Source organism: Hyla sarda, chromosome 3, assembly GCF_029499605.1.
Source record: "Hyla sarda isolate aHylSar1 chromosome 3, aHylSar1.hap1, whole genome shotgun sequence".
NCBI lineage: Eukaryota > Metazoa > Chordata > Amphibia > Anura > Hylidae > Hyla > Hyla sarda.
Window position 1 is genome coordinate 224,279,549 of NC_079191.1, and position 18,464 is coordinate 224,298,012.

Sequence of the window (18,464 nt, forward strand, 5' to 3'; positions counted from 1 at the left end):
GTGTCGATATTCACATTCGTTGTGAACCAAATTTTTTCTGAAATTCGTAACGACTTCGGAATCAGCAGATTTGATTGACACATCCCTAGTGATACTCCATATGGGATCTACTGGATCACATGCACCAGCTGTGGACAACCATATGTTGGCTGCATGACCTGTAGCCTGTAAGTGCATAATAGAATGCACATATTAGAAGTGGGAAAGGAGGCCTGAAATATACTGGAGGTCTCCCAGCTTTTCAAGTCAATACAAAATAGCAGTACAACCACACTGATTTTCATAAAAAGCTCCTTAACTGGGAATTAGGCCTAAAATAAGGATTGTATTGTATGTTTAATTATTGATTCTAATATTTGTGGGTCCATACTATAACCAGCCTAAAATTAATAAATAATGCTATTGTTTTCTATACAGTACATAAAGTCTATGATCATTGATCGTTGATTATTTTGTCATGCTCTCTGCTATTGATAGAGCAGAGTTATTGATATAATTTAAATATATGCACAAACGTGTGACCTGCATTAATGTCTACTGTACAAGGCTGCTAAAAAAGCAAAGAAACTTTGAAATGAAAAAGTTAAACTGATATTATGCAGCTAGTACTGAGATCATTGACCCTGGAAATAAAATGTTTAGTTAGTTTGCCTCCAAGTGGCAGTATTTAACAGCCATTCAAAAAATAGATAATATTAATGAAACAGAGCTGAGATCACTGTTTTAATACTATATTAAAAGGCATTTACAGGACCTTGATATGAATGACCATCTATGGAACAGGCCCTCAGTATTAGATTAGTGGATGTCCAACTGACAACACCCCTTCATTATCTGCTAGACACAACTATATTCATTTTTTTAGTGGGTATGCCTGGTGCTTCTGCTCTCTGCAGCTCTGCACTATTCAAGTGAATGGAACTGAACTGCAGTACTAAGCTACTACAAAATGTGCGATACATGTTTAGTAAACCGTGTGGGGGATGCACCACTCTCCCTTCTATCAACGGTCAGTGCGAGTCCCAGCAGGTGGACCTCCACCAACCTGTTATTGATAGCTGTGAATAATCCATCAGTATCAAATTCCAGAGAATCACCTTTAAATTATTCAGTTTAAATTGGGGCTTTTATTTCTGTAATAAAAATCTAATGATGGTGATATTTTTAACTAATGTAAAATTAGATCACAAGATTTTCCATCTCAACTTTTTTTTTATAGATATCATAGTAATGCTGACATTGCTTCTGTAGAAGACCTCTAACAGAGAGTTGATTTGTCTGCATATGTAACCATGGACTGGATAGTTACAGTGATGGAGTTATAGAAATGACATCTAAATATAGCTGGCTAGCACAATCTGTATACATTAAGAATATATGTAGCATTAATATTGATTCATAAGTGTTATTGTTAGGAATGAATGATGCACAGACACAGGTCCTGTATTTATTTATTTATGTATTTATTGCTGACAATAAAAACTGGACATTTTATTAGGCAGGTAACTGACCTTGTATCTGGTGAGTGTTTCCTTGAGGCACTTGTGTGTATGAAGCTGTTTGGTTGTGAAATGTGATGTTTAAACGTGATTGACATCTTTATTTATAGAAAATGTGTTAAGAAAACAGCCCAACAAAGTCAAAGAACTCCCCCGCACAATGTGTCACTGTAGGGCTCCGCACTATGTCTGTGGATGCATGTCTAGGTTAAAAATGCTACTAATTTGTCAAAAAACTAAAGGAAGCATAGGATCTTGAAGGCAAAAAAAAAATAATAAGTTGTTTTCCCCCTAATTTTTATTAAGTTTTTAAACATCAGAAAAACAAAGTAAAGTTATGTTCTCACTGAATATTCTGGAGCTCATTTTAAGGCATAAAACACCCACTTTTACTACTCAAAATATGTCCATGTTGCAGGCATTTTTCTCTCCCACTGAATGCATTGAATTTAATGTAAAATAGCTGTCAGTTAAAATGTAGCTTATTTTTACATCTGTAACTTTAACAGGTGGAAAATTAGGTGCAAAGTACTTGTTTTTTCAAAATTTTTTTCACTGAAATTCTTCGTAACACTTAAGAATTGCCTTAATAAATGTTCCAAAATGCTACTGATCACGCTCCATAAAACTAAAATGTGCAAAAACCCAAAAAGAAGCAATGGAAGCTTAAAAATGTAAAGTTAATTTTTAGCATATATTTAACCCCTTAAAATACCCTGCAAAGGACTAAAATTTGCAGCACCCATTAGGTCCATCTGCTCGAGAAAGCACGTGTACAGATGATCAGAAGTTTGCCAATTAACTTCTAAATGATTCAGATGTTTATCGGCAAAGTTAAAGGGGAACTCCGGTGGAAAAAATTTTTTTAAATCAACTGGTGCCAAAAAGTTATACAGATTTGCAAATCACTTCTATTTAAAAATCTTAACCCTTCCAGTATTTATCAGCTGCTGTATACTACAGATATACTACAGTAAAATTTGTGAAGTTCTCTCCAGTCTGACCACTGCTAACTCCTCTATCCGTTTCAGGAACTGTCCAGATCCTGACACTGGCAGAGGTGTCAGCAGAGAGCACTGTTGTCAGACTGGAAAGAACTGCACAATTTCTCTGTAGTATATAGTAAATGATAAGTATTGGAAGGGTTAAGATTTTTTAATAGAATTCATTTACAAATCTGTTTAACTTTCTAGCACCAGTTGATTTGAAAACATGTTCCCAACGGAGTTCCCCTTTAAAGGGGTATTCCAGCTATATACATCTAATCCCCTATCCCTTGGATCATAGGGGATAAGATGTATGATCGCAGGGGTCCCACCGCTGGGACCCCTGCAATCTCGGTGCAGCCCCTGCCAGATGCTACTTCCGAGACCGAGGCATGACGTCACAGGACCCCCCCCCCCCCCCACTCGTGACGTTACACCACGTCCCCACCATTCTTGAGGAGAGCTGGTGGTCCGTATGGGAGATCGTGGGGGTCCCAGCGGTAGGACCCCCTGTGATCTGACACTTATTCCCTATCCTGCAGATAGGAGATACGTTTTGTTATACTGCATAATTTTTTTAAGGCTTAGAATTTTTCTAAGGTTATCTTGCTGGCACATTTAGATCCTAATAGGCTGGATACTAGTGACATGGCTGCAGTTGACAGGCCTTTATGGGCCACACCTTTAGGTAAGTCTCTTAAGGTGCCCCATACAGCTTCAAATAAAATTGTCAGAACCCACTGCCCTTGGTGTGTTTAGCCAACTGTCTAAGGTGTATGGTAACCTCCCAACGTTTTATATGGACAGATGATGTTGGTGAAGAGAAGGGTTGAGTTTGTTGGATTGTTGGATGCTGCCACCGGAGAAACCTCCTCTCCCCGTAGAGGACACAAAAATTCAGCTGTGCCAAATGTTTACGTGTATGGGGAGGACCAGAGAGATGACTATTGGCTGAATGAACATCTTTAGACCAGCTTTCGACTTGTTCCTTTTCACTTATCAGAAGACAAGTGCTGGACCACCAGCATTGTTTCTTTATTATATAAATAATTTTTATTTTCATATTGTATATATGTATTTAATACAGATTCACAAAACCAGAATTTAACCCCCCCCAAAAAAAATGTCTCTTCTCTCTAAATTTTAAATGCTAAACCTCTCCTATCTTCCCCTTCCAGTCCTCTCAGTTGCATATTTTTCAAAATACGTGGATATTTCTGACCAAACTCTAACATCCCGGGAGCCTAGGGGATATCCACCTTCTTGCTATCAGCAATCAAGCATAAAAGAGATATCTAGTTACCTTATATCTACTTTCTTTTCTCTGATCCTGATTTTCCCCTTCTTGACCAAGGATGGCCATCTTGGGGCATATCTTAATCTCCCTTCCCACCTTCCTACCAGTTTCCATGTATACATAATTCCAATATTTTCAAACTTCGGTGCACCCCCCCCCCCCCCCACATATGGTATAAATCACTAGAGTCCAGTCGTTTCCCCATTTTGTGTAGTGTCTTAGGGAGGGCAATAATAGATTCTATGTAGGATCCATTTGCATTAACCTGTGATTACTATTAAATGAGCACCTCTTTACATTACTGTATATCCTCCCCCATTCCTCCACTCTGATCTCCCCTAAGTCTCTATTCCACCTTTCTTTTCTTTTGAATTTAATCTTTTTTGTTGTCTTTACAACCAGATGTTTATATAAATTTGCCACTATTTTTTCTTTCCTATTTTGTTATTTACAATTTTTTCTAGTAGACCCTTAAGAGTCTCTACACTGAAGATCTCTTTCTCTCTGGTGGCCAGGAATGCATATCTAATTTTAGCATATTCGTACCATGCTTTTTCTTCCAAATTAACCCGATAACGACCATGGACATCTATACTCGTCCAATGGCCGTTACCCGGGTATGACGCGGGCTCCCGACTCGAGCCCGCGTCATACCGGCCAGCCCCCAGCTGATTCCTGTAGCTGGGGGCCGGTGTTAATAGCCGACATGCGGCGATCACCGCGGCCGGCTATTAACCCTTTAGATCGCCGCTGTCAAAGTTGACAGTTGCGTCTAAAGGTGCCTGTATTAAGTCCCTGGTGGTCCAGTGGGGTGTATCGCCCCCCCCCCCCCGCAGCGCGATCGCGGGGGAGTGATCCACTACTGAGGTAGCCTGAGGGCTTACCTCTTCTGCTGCGGCGGCTCCGGCTCTCTGAATGATAAAGCCTGGCAGGGCCAGGCTTTATCAATCGAGCGCAGAGCACACAGATCATTGTGGTTTTATGATTCATCCTAATAGTCCCCTAAGGGGACTAAAAGTGTAAAAAAAAAAGTTAAAAAAAAGTTTAAAAACACACACATTAACCCCTTCCTTATTAAAAGTCACCCCCCTTTTCCCAAATTCCATATTAAAAATATGTAACCATAATAAAAATAAACAAATGTGGTATCGCCGCGTGCGTAAATGTCTGAACTATAAAAATATATAATTAATTAAACCGCACGGTCAATGGCGTACATGCAAAAAAATTCCAAAGTCCAAAATTGCATATTTTTGGTCACTTTTCATACCATAAAAAAAGGAATAAAAAGCGATCAAGAATTCCAATCAAAATAACGATGGTACAGATTAAAACTTCAGATCACGGCGCAAAAAATTAGCCCTCAAATCACCCTGTATGTGGAAAAATAAAAAAGTTATAGGGGTCAGAAAAGGACAATTTTAAATGTATAAATTTTCCTGCATGTAGTTATGATTTTTTCCAGAAGTACGACGAAATCAAACCTATATAAGTAGGGTATCATTTTAATTGTATGGACCTACAGAATAAAGATAAAGTGTCATTTTTACTGAAAAATTTACTACGTAGAAACGGAAGCCCCCAAAAGTTACAAAATTGTGTTTTTTCTTCAATTTTGTCGCACAATGATTTTTTTTTCCATTTCGCCATAAATGTTTGTGTAAAATGACTGATGTCATTCCAAAGTAGAATTGGTGGCGCAAAAAATAAGCCCTCATATGGATTTTTAGGTGCAAAATTGAAAGGGTTATGATTTTTAAAAGGTAAGGAGGAAAAAACGAAAGTGTAAAAACAGAAAAATGCTTGGTCCTTAAGGGGTTAAACTTTTCTTTTAGATCCTCCCATCTAAAAAGCTTACCCACTTTTATCAAATCTGAAATTTTCCTAATTCCCTTCTCTTCTATATTTTTTAATGATTCTAATTTATAAAATTCCTCTATCTTTTTATTATGCCATTTCGTAGATATTTCCAATCTACGTTGGACTCCCTCAATCTTTTTAAGCCTTGCCCAGGTCTTGATCAAACAATCCCCCACTGGGTTTTTGCTGTATTCCCCCACTTCCATTACACCAGATTCCAAATTTTTTTATGTATTTTTAAACTTCCCTTGGAAGCCTTCAACTATATATCTCAACAATCCATCATTCCACCAGTCAATAAACCAAGCAAGTTGGGTGGCTAAAAAGTAATTTTTAATATTGGGGAACGATAATCCACCTTTATCTTTTTGTACAAAAAGGTATTCCACCTTTATTCTTGTATGCTTCATTCCCCAAATTAAGGAGTTAACCTCCTGAGCGGTTATCCCGAGCGTGACTCGGGGTTAATTTTCCCTGCCAGTATCGGTAACCCTGAGTCACGCTCGGGGTAGAATTGCAGAGTTGCCGGCCGGGCTGCACGATATATTGCAAAAGCAGTGCTATATAGCGATACGGGCCCCGGGAAAACATGCGATCATCTGCTCGGGTCGGCTCCCGTGGCGGGGGCCGGCCAGAGCAGGTAAAGAAAAATACTAAAAGTCAGTGTTTCCCTACCAGGGGGCCTCCAGCTGTTGCAAAACTACAACTCTCAGCATGCCCAAACAGCCAAAGGCTTTCCGGGCATGCTGGGAGTAGTAGTTTCACAACAGCTGGAGTCACCCTGTTAGAAAAACACTGAGCTAAGTGTAAAAGGAAAAAGGAGTAAAATAAAAAAAAACTTTTGCTTACCTAATCCCGGTCCCTGCAGATGCCGTTCCCCTCCGTGCGCTCTGGTCCCTGCTCTCTTCACTATTCATCTTCTAGGACCTTTCCCTTTTCAGCCAATCACAGGCCGCAGTGGTGTCACTTGTCAAGCCAGTGATTGGCTGAAGGGGAAAGGACTTGTTCTGCAGCAAATACACTAGGTTTTAAACCTGCCCGGCAAACCTAGTGTGTGCTGCAGGACAAAACAAGGTGAGAAGTGGGGGGGGGGATGAATGTGACAGGGGGGGGGGGGGAGAATGTGACAGGGGGGGAGAATGTCACAAGGGGGGGAGGGGAATGTGACAGAGGGGGGAATGTGACAGATGGGGGAATGTGACAAGAGGGAAGAATGTGACAAGGGGGGGATGTGACAGGGGGGAGGGGAATGTGACATGAAGGGGGGGATGTGACAAGTGGGGAAGAATGTGACATGGAGGGGGGATGTGACAGGGGGGAGGGGAATGTAACATGGAGGGGGAGAATGTAACAAGGGGGGGAATGTGACAAGGGGGGGCATGTGACAAGGGGGGGGGAATGTGACAAGGGGGGGGATGTGACAAGGGGGAGGAGAATGTGATAAGGGGGAGGAATGTGACAAGGGAGGGGGAATGTGACGGGGGAGATGTGAAATGGGTGGGGGGAGATGTAAAATTCAATGCAAAAAATTGTACCGCTTTTGGTACAAATTTCCAGACAGAATCATACCACCAGGGAGGTTAAAAATAGCAATAATTTGCTTAAATATTTGATCTCCAAACCATATAGGAGTCACACAGAACAAATATAGCAATTTTGGAATTATTATAGCTTTTATAAGCACTATTTTGTCTGCTTTAGAAATGGGTAGCTTATTCTAGGCTATAGCCTTCCTTTCTACTTCCCTTATCACGTGGAAGGTATTTAAATGATGGAACTTCTGTACACTCCTCGATATCGGTATGCCCAGGTATTAAAATGTTTCATTCTCTTTTAAAAATGTTACTAAGGGGTTGCCCAAATACCTATTCCTTATGGCATCAAAATTGATTTTTCCCAATTTATGGCCAATCCTGAGTGTTTTCCAAATATTTTGATTTTTTCCATAACCAAGGGCAGCGAGGTATAAGGGTCTTTAAGATAGAGCAGAAGGTCATCCGCAGATAGGAATATTTTATCCCTTTTGCCCTCCGTTCCAAAACCTCCAAAAACTTGCTAGGGGTTCAATAAACAGGGCAAACAAAAGAGGGGACAATTGGCAACCCTTTCGGGTACCCCGAGAAAGAGAAAACTATTTTGAGGAGTCTCCATTCACCTCCACACTTGCTTCTGTGTTCTTATACAGTATTTTCACCATTTTTCATAAATTCCTCCCCTAAGCCAAACGATCTCATTGTCCCCCACAAGTATTCCCACTCCACCCTCTCAAATGCCTTTGCCACATCCAAGGCAGGATTGAGTGTGACCCTTTCTATCCATTCATTTGCATATTTGTATATAATCTCCTAAGGTTAAATTTGCCCATGTGTTCTGGGATAAACCCATTATGATCTTTATGAATTATTTTACTAATTATTTTTTGAAGCCTATTTGCTAATAGTCTAGCATATATTTTATGATCATAGTTTAGAAGTGAAATCGGTCTATAAGACTCAATTTCCCAAATGTTTTTTGTCAGGTTTCAAGATAAGTATTATTTTAGCTTGGAGCATTGATCTTGGGAGAGTACCATTTTCCAATGCGTCTTTCAATACTCTAAAAAGACACGGGATAAGATATTCTGTATAGGGGACATTTATCATCGTTGCTTTGGTAAGCGAGTTCTGTAGGCATTTTTTTCTTGCTTTTGCTCATGTGCGACATATTTATTATACTATCATGGTGGGTTGATAAATATGGCTCACATAAGCAAAAAAAAATAAATAACCTTTGAATACCATTTTTATTGCACACATAAGCAAAAACCAATAAATGACTTCAGAACACAAATTTGGAGCTTTGAAAAAAATGTATGAGATATATATATAAGTTTTTTTTACCACTTTTTTTCCCCCTAAATGTACTAACTCATTTTTTTTTCTTCTCATTTTCAGATCCGTGTATCTTGTGGATTACTTTAGATTCAGGGGAGTACAGTGATCAGCATTTTTTTGGTTTAATGTTAATAAAATGGTTAATGAGGACTTTTGGGAGAGTGTTTTTTTGGAATTAATTTATTTTAAATGTGTTGTTTTTTTAATTTACTTGACAGGCTTAGTAGTGGAAGCTGTATTATAGACAGAGTCCATTACTAAGCTGAGGCTTAGCGCTAATCCCCAATTATTACCCCTGTACCCACCACCACAGGGGTGCTGGGAGGATCCGGTACCAAATATGGCGCTCCTGGGCCTAGGCGGTAACAGGCTGGCGTTATTTAGGCTGGGGAGGGCCAGTAACAATGGTCCTCTCCCACCCTGGTAACATCAGGCTGTTGCTGCTTGGTTGGTAGTTGGCTAAAAATAAAAATAGGGGGTATCTTATCTTTGTTTTGTTTTATTAAAAAAAAAAACAGATAGGGTTCCCCGTATTTTTATTTTCAGCCAAATACCAACCAAGCAGCAACAGCCTGACGTTACCAGGGTGGGCGAGGACCATTGTTACTGGCTCTCCCCAGCCTAAATAACAGCAGCCTGTTACCGCCTAGGCCCAAGAGCGCCGTATTTGACACTCTGGGCCTGTTGGTACTGGCTCTTCCCGGAACCCCTGTGGCGGTGGGTACCAGGTAATAATTGGGGGTTAGGGCTAGCTGTGTTGGGGGCTAACACTAAGCCCAGGCTTAGTAATGGATTCCGTCTATTAGACAGCTTTGATGCATTTACTAAGCCTGTCAAGTGAATAAAATAAAAAAAAACACAACACGTTTTAAAAAAATGTATTCCAAAAAACACTCCACCACAAGCCCTCATTAACCATTTTATTAACATTAAACAGATTTAAAAAAAACGCTGGTCATCGAAGCAGTCCACCGAATCCGAAGTAGCCCACAGGATACACGGATCTGAAATGAGAAAAAAAGAAAAATAGGCTAATGCATTTATTGTCACCCGTCCGCGCATGACTATAACTCCCTTACAGTAAGGATATGCTGGGAGTTGAAGGAGGGGGAGGTAACAATTTCCGGCACCACATGACTACAACTCCCAGCATATCCTTACTGTAAGGGCATGCTGGGAGTTGTAGGGGGGCGGGTGACAAGCCTGTCACCTGCCCCCTGCCGCACAACTACAACTCCCAGCATGTCCTCACTGTGAGGGCATGCTGGGAGTTGTAGTCATGTGGTGTGGGCGATTGTCACCCCCCCCTCCTACAACTCCCAGCTTGTCCTTACTGTAAGGGCATGCTGGGAGTTGTAAGGGGGGCGGGTGACAAGCCTGTCACCTGCCGCACAACTACAACTCCCAGCATGCCCTTACAGTAAGGACATGCTGAGTGTTGTAGGGGGGGGGTGACAATTTCCCACACCACATGACTACAACTCCCAGCATGCCCTTACAGTAAGGACATGCTGGGAGTTGTAGTTGTGTGGCAGGGGGCAGGTGACAGGCTTGTCACCCGCCCCCTACAACTCCCAGCATGCCCTTACAGTAAGGATATGCTGGGAGTTGTAGTCGTGTGGTGCGGGAGATTGTTACCCTCCCCACAACTCCCAGCATATCCTTACTGTAAGGGCATGCTGGGAGTTGTAGTTGTGCGGCCGGGGGCAGGTGACAAGGTTGTCACCTGTCCCCACCCCCCTACAACTCTCCCAGCATGCCCTTACTGTAAGGGCATGCTGGGACTTAGAGTCATGTCAGCGAGGGAAGCGGGTGGTAATGCGCTCCGCTCCTTGACTGCAGTGATCAGAGAATCACTGTAATTTCATATTTCCTGCCGGGTCATGTGACATGGGACCCAGCGGGAAATTTGAAATTACACTAAACTCTGCGGCGCTGTAGTAAGGAGCCCAGGCTGACATAATACTGCAGCCGCCCGGGACTCCCGCAGCCGGGCAGGGAGATGTGCAGAAGCCGTCCCTGCCATCTCTAGGCGTGTACGCAGTGCTGAGGGATGACAGGGACGGCACCTACACATCTTCCTGCCCGGGGGCGGCTGCAGAGTTATGTCAGCCCGGGCTCCTTACCAGGCGCTGCGGAGATGATAGTTGACGGAGTCCAGGCGGCTGAAGTGAGGCCAGCCCGGGCTCCTTACCAAGACGCCGCAGGATATATGAGAAGCCAGTGCGGCTGAAGACTGATGCCAGCCCGGGCTCCTTTTAACATCTAGCGGAGCCACGGAGCTTTTAATCCCTAATGTAATATCAAATTTCCCGTGATTGGCTGCTCGGTCCTGGCCAATCACGGGACCCACCGGGAAATATGAAATTACAATAAGGGAAATAGAAACTCTGCGGCGCCAAGGTATGTTAAAAGGAGCCCGGGCTGGAATCACTCTGCAGCCGCCCGGGTTCCTCTGATTCTATCCCCGCTACCCTAATTTAATGATGGGGATGGGGACACTGCATTACATAACCCTCCACCCCCTTTGTCTTCCACCCGGCCACACCGCACATTGCCGGGCGGCTGCAGAGTGATGTACAGTTGTAATATATTTCCCGCTGGATCCGTGATGACGGCTGCCAGCGGGAAAATAAAATTTGCTCTCAAAAGCCGTTTTGTACGCCAGCTCTGGGCTGGCTTACATTTACGCAGTTTTTGAGGGCTTGCGACTTTTTTTTGCGCAGTTGCGACTGTCACAGTTAATAAATACCATACTACCCATAGTCCATTTTAAAATGTCGCATGAAAAATCACGTAATCGCTTGATAAATGTCTGTCTATATCCCCGGTATACTTCATATGTAAATCTATTCGCTCCAGGAGAAGAGTTCCCTCTAATTGATTTTAGAGCACCATTTAGCTCACTTAAAGATAGTGGAGCATCAAGTTCTATTTTATCCACTTCTGATATTGCCAGGGAGTATATCTGCTCTAAATATGACTGAACCTCAATCTCAGAGTAGGATACTTCAAAGGAATATATTCCCTCAAAATGCTCAGCAATACTAGAATACATAATTTATGGATCATTAGTAATATTTCCTTGTTTCGTTTTTTACGCACTTATGCCTTTCCTATCTTTCTCATTTTTGATCAAATAAATTTGATATATAAGACATTTGTTTATCGCCCCCTCCCAAAACCTTTGCTTCCCTGCAAAAAACCTTTTATTCCTAACTTTTTCCTCATTAAACCTATCTATTTCCCCCTGACACCTTTCCCACTGCTCTTTATTTTTTATTGTCGACAAGTTAAAAAGTTCTTCTGCTTGTTTCACCTTACTCAACAGCCTTTTCTCTTCTTCCTGATTTTTCTTCCTCAATTTACAAATGGTTCCAAATAATTCACCTCTTAGATACCCTTTTATGGCCTCCCATACTATCCCATCTGATGCTGACCCCCATTTGACTTCAATCATATTTTTTTTACCTCTCTTCAAGATCTCCAGTGCTTCCTAACAAACCAATGGGCGTTTATCTTTATTTCTGCCCTTCTATTGCTTTCCCTTAAAATTTTCACCAAAAGGGGGTTATGGTTGGATATACTTTAGTACAGATATTTAATTTCAACTATTTTTTGATTAAATATGGACGTTCCTAAAGCCAAGTCTATTCTTAAGAATATCTGATGGCTTTTGTTCCAACAGGAGAATACTTTGTTGTCAGGGTTACATACCCTCCACAGATCTATTAATCCCAATTCCTGACTAGTAAAAAGAGGTTGGACCCATTTTTGGGTTAGGTCTCCCTACCCTAAATCTATCAGCATTTTCATCCATCACCATTAAAGTCTCCTATTACCAAGGTAGGGAGATCACCTTTTCCTTTACAGAAATTGACAAATTGTACAATAATTTTAGTGGAGAATGGAGGAGGATTATACAGAAATGCCATCAAGTATTAAATTCCATCCCATTTTACCTGGATGAAAATAAATCTACCCTCCTTATCAATTCTAACTTCCCTCTCTTCCCATTTAACCCACCTGTGTACAAGCAGTGATACCCCCCTTGAGTACGGCGAATATATTGCAGGATATTGATACCCCACCTATTATTAAACGCTATCCTAATTGTGTCCTTCGTAAAATGTGTCTCTGTCAAACATATTATCCCAGACATATATTTCTTAATATAACTGATTACCGCTACTCTTTCAGCTCTCTCCACTAATCCACGTTAATTCCATATTATTCTGTTAACCATTCCTTTATATGTATTTTATTAGTGTCTTCTCACAACTTTTATCACATATTTTCAGTGCATTAGACCAATTCTCAGTGTCTCCAAATACTATATTAAGTGCCCAAAAAGTAACTAATGTGTAAAAGAAGAGAAAAAAAATTAAGAAAAATAAACATTGAAAAGGAGAGAAGAGAGAGGAAGAAAAAGAGAGAAGAGAGGAGGAAAAAAACAACAACAACAAAAAAAAACAACAGCACAAATGTATACTTTCCCCATAATGCCCTCCCTACTGCAGCCCCCCCCCCCAACCCACCCAGTGGTTCGAGTCTTTTTATTAGGACCCAAACCTCTAACCTACGTCTACTCCCCCCCCCCACGCCTCCGCCACTTAGTTATTTGAGTCCTTCATTGTCCATCCAATCTGAAGCTTCTTTTGGGGTATAGAAAAATCAGACCTTTTCTTGTGCATCACCCGAAGTTTAGCAGAGAACATTAATCCGTATTTAATTCCATTATTTTGAAGCCTCTTTTTAACTTAAAAAATATGAGACTCTTTTTTTTTGAGTCTCCACTGCATAGTCTGGATAAATAGAGACTTTCGCATTATTAAATTGCAGACTGCCCATAGTCCTTGTTTTTCTAAGTATAATGTCTATGTCTTTGTAGCTCAGTGTTTTCATAATGATGGGCCTTGGAGCAGATCCAGTTACAGCCTGTCTTATTGGTATTCTGTGGGCCCTTTCCATGCTAAAGAGAGGGGACAGAAGTTCTTTCCCCACTGTCTCAGTTATCCAAGTTTGAATAAAACCTGTCATTTTTTTCTGACCCCTCAGGGATACCGAGAATCCTCAAATTACACCTTCTTGATCTGTCTTCTAGATCTGATACTTTATTTCTCAGCCACCGATTTTCTGTTTGCAGTATTTTCCTTTCTTTCTTTCTTAAGATTTACTACCTCATCCTCCACTGCACTAATTCTCTCTTCTGCTTCTCCACATCTAGACCGAATATTAGATAGGCCATTTTATTTTTTAAGAACTGATAGCCCCTACTTGTTTAGTTAGTCTCCCCACTGAGGTATTACATTTCTCAATTGCTGACATAATTCCTGCAAGCCAGGGGGGAGGGGGGTCTCATCTACTTGCTTCTCTTCCTTTCCCCATACTTTGTCTAGATTTCCCTGCCATGGGGCACAAGTATTTATCAATTTTTTGTCCTGTTTTCTCCTTTACTGGGCTAGTGGGATTTCTTTTAGGGGCGATTATTTTTCTCTTCCTCCCAGCTATAGCTCTTTATCTGTAATATAGATCTCAAATGTATAGTTTCCCAGACAGCTCCATTATTAGAGTCTTTGTAGAAAGTACTTTCAGTCCTTATATGTTGCCTCACTCTGTCTTCCAATGCTTTTATATCCTTTTATAGGGTAGTCAGTAGACTAAGGTACTGGGGGTGGGCCTTTTAGTCAAGGTAGCGGGGTAGCGGGTAAGGGTAGATACCCTATTTCTATTGATTGTTGTTACTACCATAGATTCCACACTCCATGGCTAGAAAGTCTTTCCCAGAAGATATTATTTCTCATTTAAAAAAGTAAATTTTTCAATGGGGTCTAATATAGTGGGCCTGGACTGGGCAGGGAGTTTTGCTAATTAATATATGGTTGTATGTTGTTTTAATTGGTCAACTGGTAGAGGAGTTGAACATTTTTATTCAGTTATATACTGTAGAGATGTTAATTCCAACACTTTTCAATCTCCAATAAATATTACTACTATAAGCTCCCCAGTCAGTAGTTATTTACAATCTCTCCAGAGTATTATACATCTCACATACCTCCCAGTTCAATTATGGGTTACACAAGGTATTTAAATTTCTCGTATACAGCTTCAAGTCAAGTATACAAATCAGCAGGTGGAGATGATTTAACTTATTTAGGTATGGGTTGAGCAGGCGTTAGTTCCCAGCGTTCATCAAATAACACTACTAGAAAACTCCACCATCCGCAACAGGGATTTTGAATCCAAACACTTTTTAGCATAAGATATTGCTACCCAGACACTCCACACGTCACAATATTTTTTTTAATAATATGTGTTTTTCTTTAGTTTAACCTTCTGTGACCCAACAATTCCACCAAGCGTTTTTTTTCACACCTTTTATTTACAGACTCTCCAGTAGGTAGTATAACACACTCCACCAATATATCAGCTGCTGTTAGATAATTCTTCAGACACTGCCCATTCAAATTCCAGTGCGGCAAGTCTGGGCTACACAGTGTATTTCATATGCTCCTATAGAGCTATATATATATATATATCAAGTATGCAGGTCAACAAATGAGAAGGAGTCAATTCTGACTCTTTTAAGCAACCATTGTATATCACTACTACAAACAGTCCACATTTAGGGGTTTTTCCATAAGCTCCCATCAAACAACTACCGAGCTCTGCCCATTCAGATTCCAATGAAGCAAGTCTGGAAAGCACAAGGTGCCTTTCAATATTCATATATAGCTGCTTAATATCAGAGGGCATATCAGTACTTTGGGGTGTATTATCCCCATTCACAGCTTTACCGTCTACCATCAGCGCTTTCCCCCCAAAGTCTCTCACACTCAGGGGCTTCCACTTCAAGCCCCTCGCTACCTGACTCTTGCTCCACAGCTCCGCCCTGCCACCTCTTCCAGCAGCTCCGGCTCCAGCTCCGATTCTGGGCTCAGTCCCGGCACCCACTCCCACTCTGGTCCTCTCTTGTGTGCCTCTGACACCGCCACCGGGCTCTGAAGTTGTTCCCCCGGGGGTCGCAGCCTCCTAGGGCTTACTGCCCACAACGGACCGGTCCCATCAGCTCCAGACAAGCCAGCAGGTTAGCAGCGGTGATGGCATTCTTCCTCAAATAACACCACACCTCAGGTGGTGTGTGGAATTACATCTTAGCTCCATTCACTTCAAAAGAACACACACACAACCTGAGGACAGGAGTGATGCTGCTTTTGGAAGAAAACAACTCTGTTTTTCTAGTGCTGGAATACCCCTTTCAAAGGGATAATTCAAGATTTAAAAACAGCACCATACCTGTCCTCAGGGTGTGTATGGTATTACAACGCATCTCAATTCACTTCTATGGAAAGGAGCAGCAATATTACACAACAGCTGAAGACACAAATGGTGCTGTTTCTGTAAGAAAGCAGCTATATTTTTCCAAATCCTGGCTAACCAGACCAAGTTCTTTAGAATTCCCAGGCTCCATATTTTTGCTCCAAATAGGAAAAATTATATGTCATTACCTGAAAAAATTAATCCAGATTTTGCTGACCTTTATTGCATCTTGGGGTTCCCAAAAAGTCCTGGAGCTGGCTAGTTTCACCATTTTTTTTTATTTGTAGCACCCTAGAAGCAGAAACGTGAAGGTTTCTCATGAGGAGCTCTGGCTTCATGCAGGTCCAAGTTCTGCCCTACAAAGGATTAGATTTATCAGTAATGGAACACTGTATAAAGTTTTCACTTATGGGGCCAGATTTATTACCACAGCACTTGCCCCATAGATTAATATTGTGCGGGGGTGATGCAAGGTTCAACTTGTGATGTAGTTTTTTTGCCATTTTCTAAACAATTGTTTTGGGAAATTATAGAGAACCATTTGTTATGTATTTGTTCTTGCTAGTGTTTCTGTACATATTGTTTTACCCTATAAACAGACAGTATTGAATTAGGTTCTAAATACATGTGGACATAATAACTAATACAGTCTTACCAAAGAGGAGGACACTAGTGTGTTATAGTAGTGTTTTTAAATATTTTACATTTGGTACAACCTAGAGGCCATGATCCATTTTAAAAAGAAGAAGCTACTGTTTTTGTGTCATTTATAGTACAGAGTGCTGGTATCAATGCATTAATACATCTTCCCTGTGGTGTCCCTATGGGAAGAAATAAGTTTAGGGGTAACATACAGTATGCATTCTATCATAACAAGTTGGGGATACACATATATATTACACTGTAGTCTTAAAATACATATTATTGATTTTTTTTACTATTTTTTAGCACAATGCCATGTCTGGAAGACTTGAGCAGAAGAGTTGTATGAAAGCCACTGAACATCAAAGAAAAAATATTAAACAGCTGACACTCATTTTGCATCATTTCAGATCTGTATCACACTAAATAAATTACCCCACATGGGAATTTGCCATGTTTCTGTATTTGAAAGTAAAGCAGAGAAGAGATCAAAATCAGGCCATGTCGTCTATGTGTCTGTCTGGCAGTCGGTGATTGTAATTAACCATATGCTTACTATGTGTCTATAAATATATAGCTGAACTGAGATTTTGGTCCAATGTCTAAAATATATAGAACAACGTAGACCAGACTGTGCTCACGTTTGTGAAATTCAGTGAAATATTTTTCTAGTGTCTAGGTATATCTGTCCTTGTCTTAAATTATATATATATATAAATGTGTCGAATATGTGAAATTTTACTACAGAAAATGTTCCTTTTGTCCTGTTCCCTTGCCAATCATATAACCATATATGTTTAAACATAGAAAGACTCGCTCCCAGCATAAAGCATAAGTGTTAAGTAAAACATAAAACAAAATACAATTCTTAGAAATAATAACCATTTCCTATTATACTATAGGTGCTAAATGTTTTTAAATAGTGGCCTCAAGCAGTGAATTAAGACCTAGGTTTTAATTTGTTCCAATTAAAGTTACAGTTCTGGTTGTAAGAGAAATAAATGAAAATTATTAATAAAAATAAAAGATGTATTCTTGTTTAGTGAAGGTTTTCGTCTGTAAAATTTCTATATACTGTATATTTACATATTTATTTCAGTTTAACTTTAGGGCGTGAAACCATTGGTTATATGCCTGCTGGCAGAAGCTCAGAATTAGAGTTCCTCTGTTCTATAAAGTGTGAATCTGTGACTCCTATTAAAATGGAAATATTCAAAGCAAGCAGGCGTCTGTAACTGTCTGTTCCAAGGACATGTTAATGCATTTGAGAGGATATTAAAGCTTAACACAGAAAAGAGGTCCTGGTGGCAAAATGTAAGGCTGCTTAACAGAATTACAGGCAGAACAGTTGCTCACATTACTGTTATACCTTCTAAGCAGAAAAGATTTAGGATGAGAATGGAACATGCCAGACTTGCCTAGCAGTCCTTCAATAGCAAATTTTTTTACATTTTTTAATGAAGTAAAAAATATAAGAACACTGGTACTGTTGGCATATTAGAAAGATATATGTAATTGTATCATATGTGCTTTGAATGACCTTATATATCACAGTAAATGAGCTATGAATGTTTGCTATTGTTCTAAATTGATGATAGAATCATGATTATCCTGGGTGAAGACCCTGAAGAATAAGGAAAACAAGAATAACAGACTGTAAAAAAGGGTTCTAAACAATTGTAAAATAGAGATTTATCTGGCAGGTCAGATTATAGGGAAGGGAAAAGGAGCAATTGTCCTGAGGTCTTCACCACCGCTCCAAATGTAAAAGATAATTTAAAGAACTGAACATTGTCAATCAAATACATTTAACATAGAAAATACATACAAAATGCAATATAATATACAATAAAATGCTATTGAAATATTATGAATGTGTTTTGTTTACTGCAACTGAGTGTACAACGTATTAGTTATTAGGACATAGAAACTGGTTGTAACGCCCTAATGGGTGTTATTGTGAACCCACTGTGTAACCTTACCAGTT

At 40.3% G+C, this 18,464-nt stretch overlaps 1 long non-coding RNA gene across 1 annotated transcript in view; it reads left to right on the forward strand.

The window, feature by feature from the left end:
* LOC130362136 (uncharacterized) overlaps nucleotides 1–17,519 on the forward strand; it is a 74,702-nt gene extending 57,183 nt beyond the window's left edge. The window contains exon 5 of the long non-coding RNA XR_008891287.1: nucleotides 16,784–17,519. This is a non-coding gene — a long non-coding RNA (uncharacterized LOC130362136). The remainder of the gene's footprint in view (nucleotides 1–16,783) is intronic.
* Nucleotides 17,520–18,464: the final 945 nt, after the last annotated feature.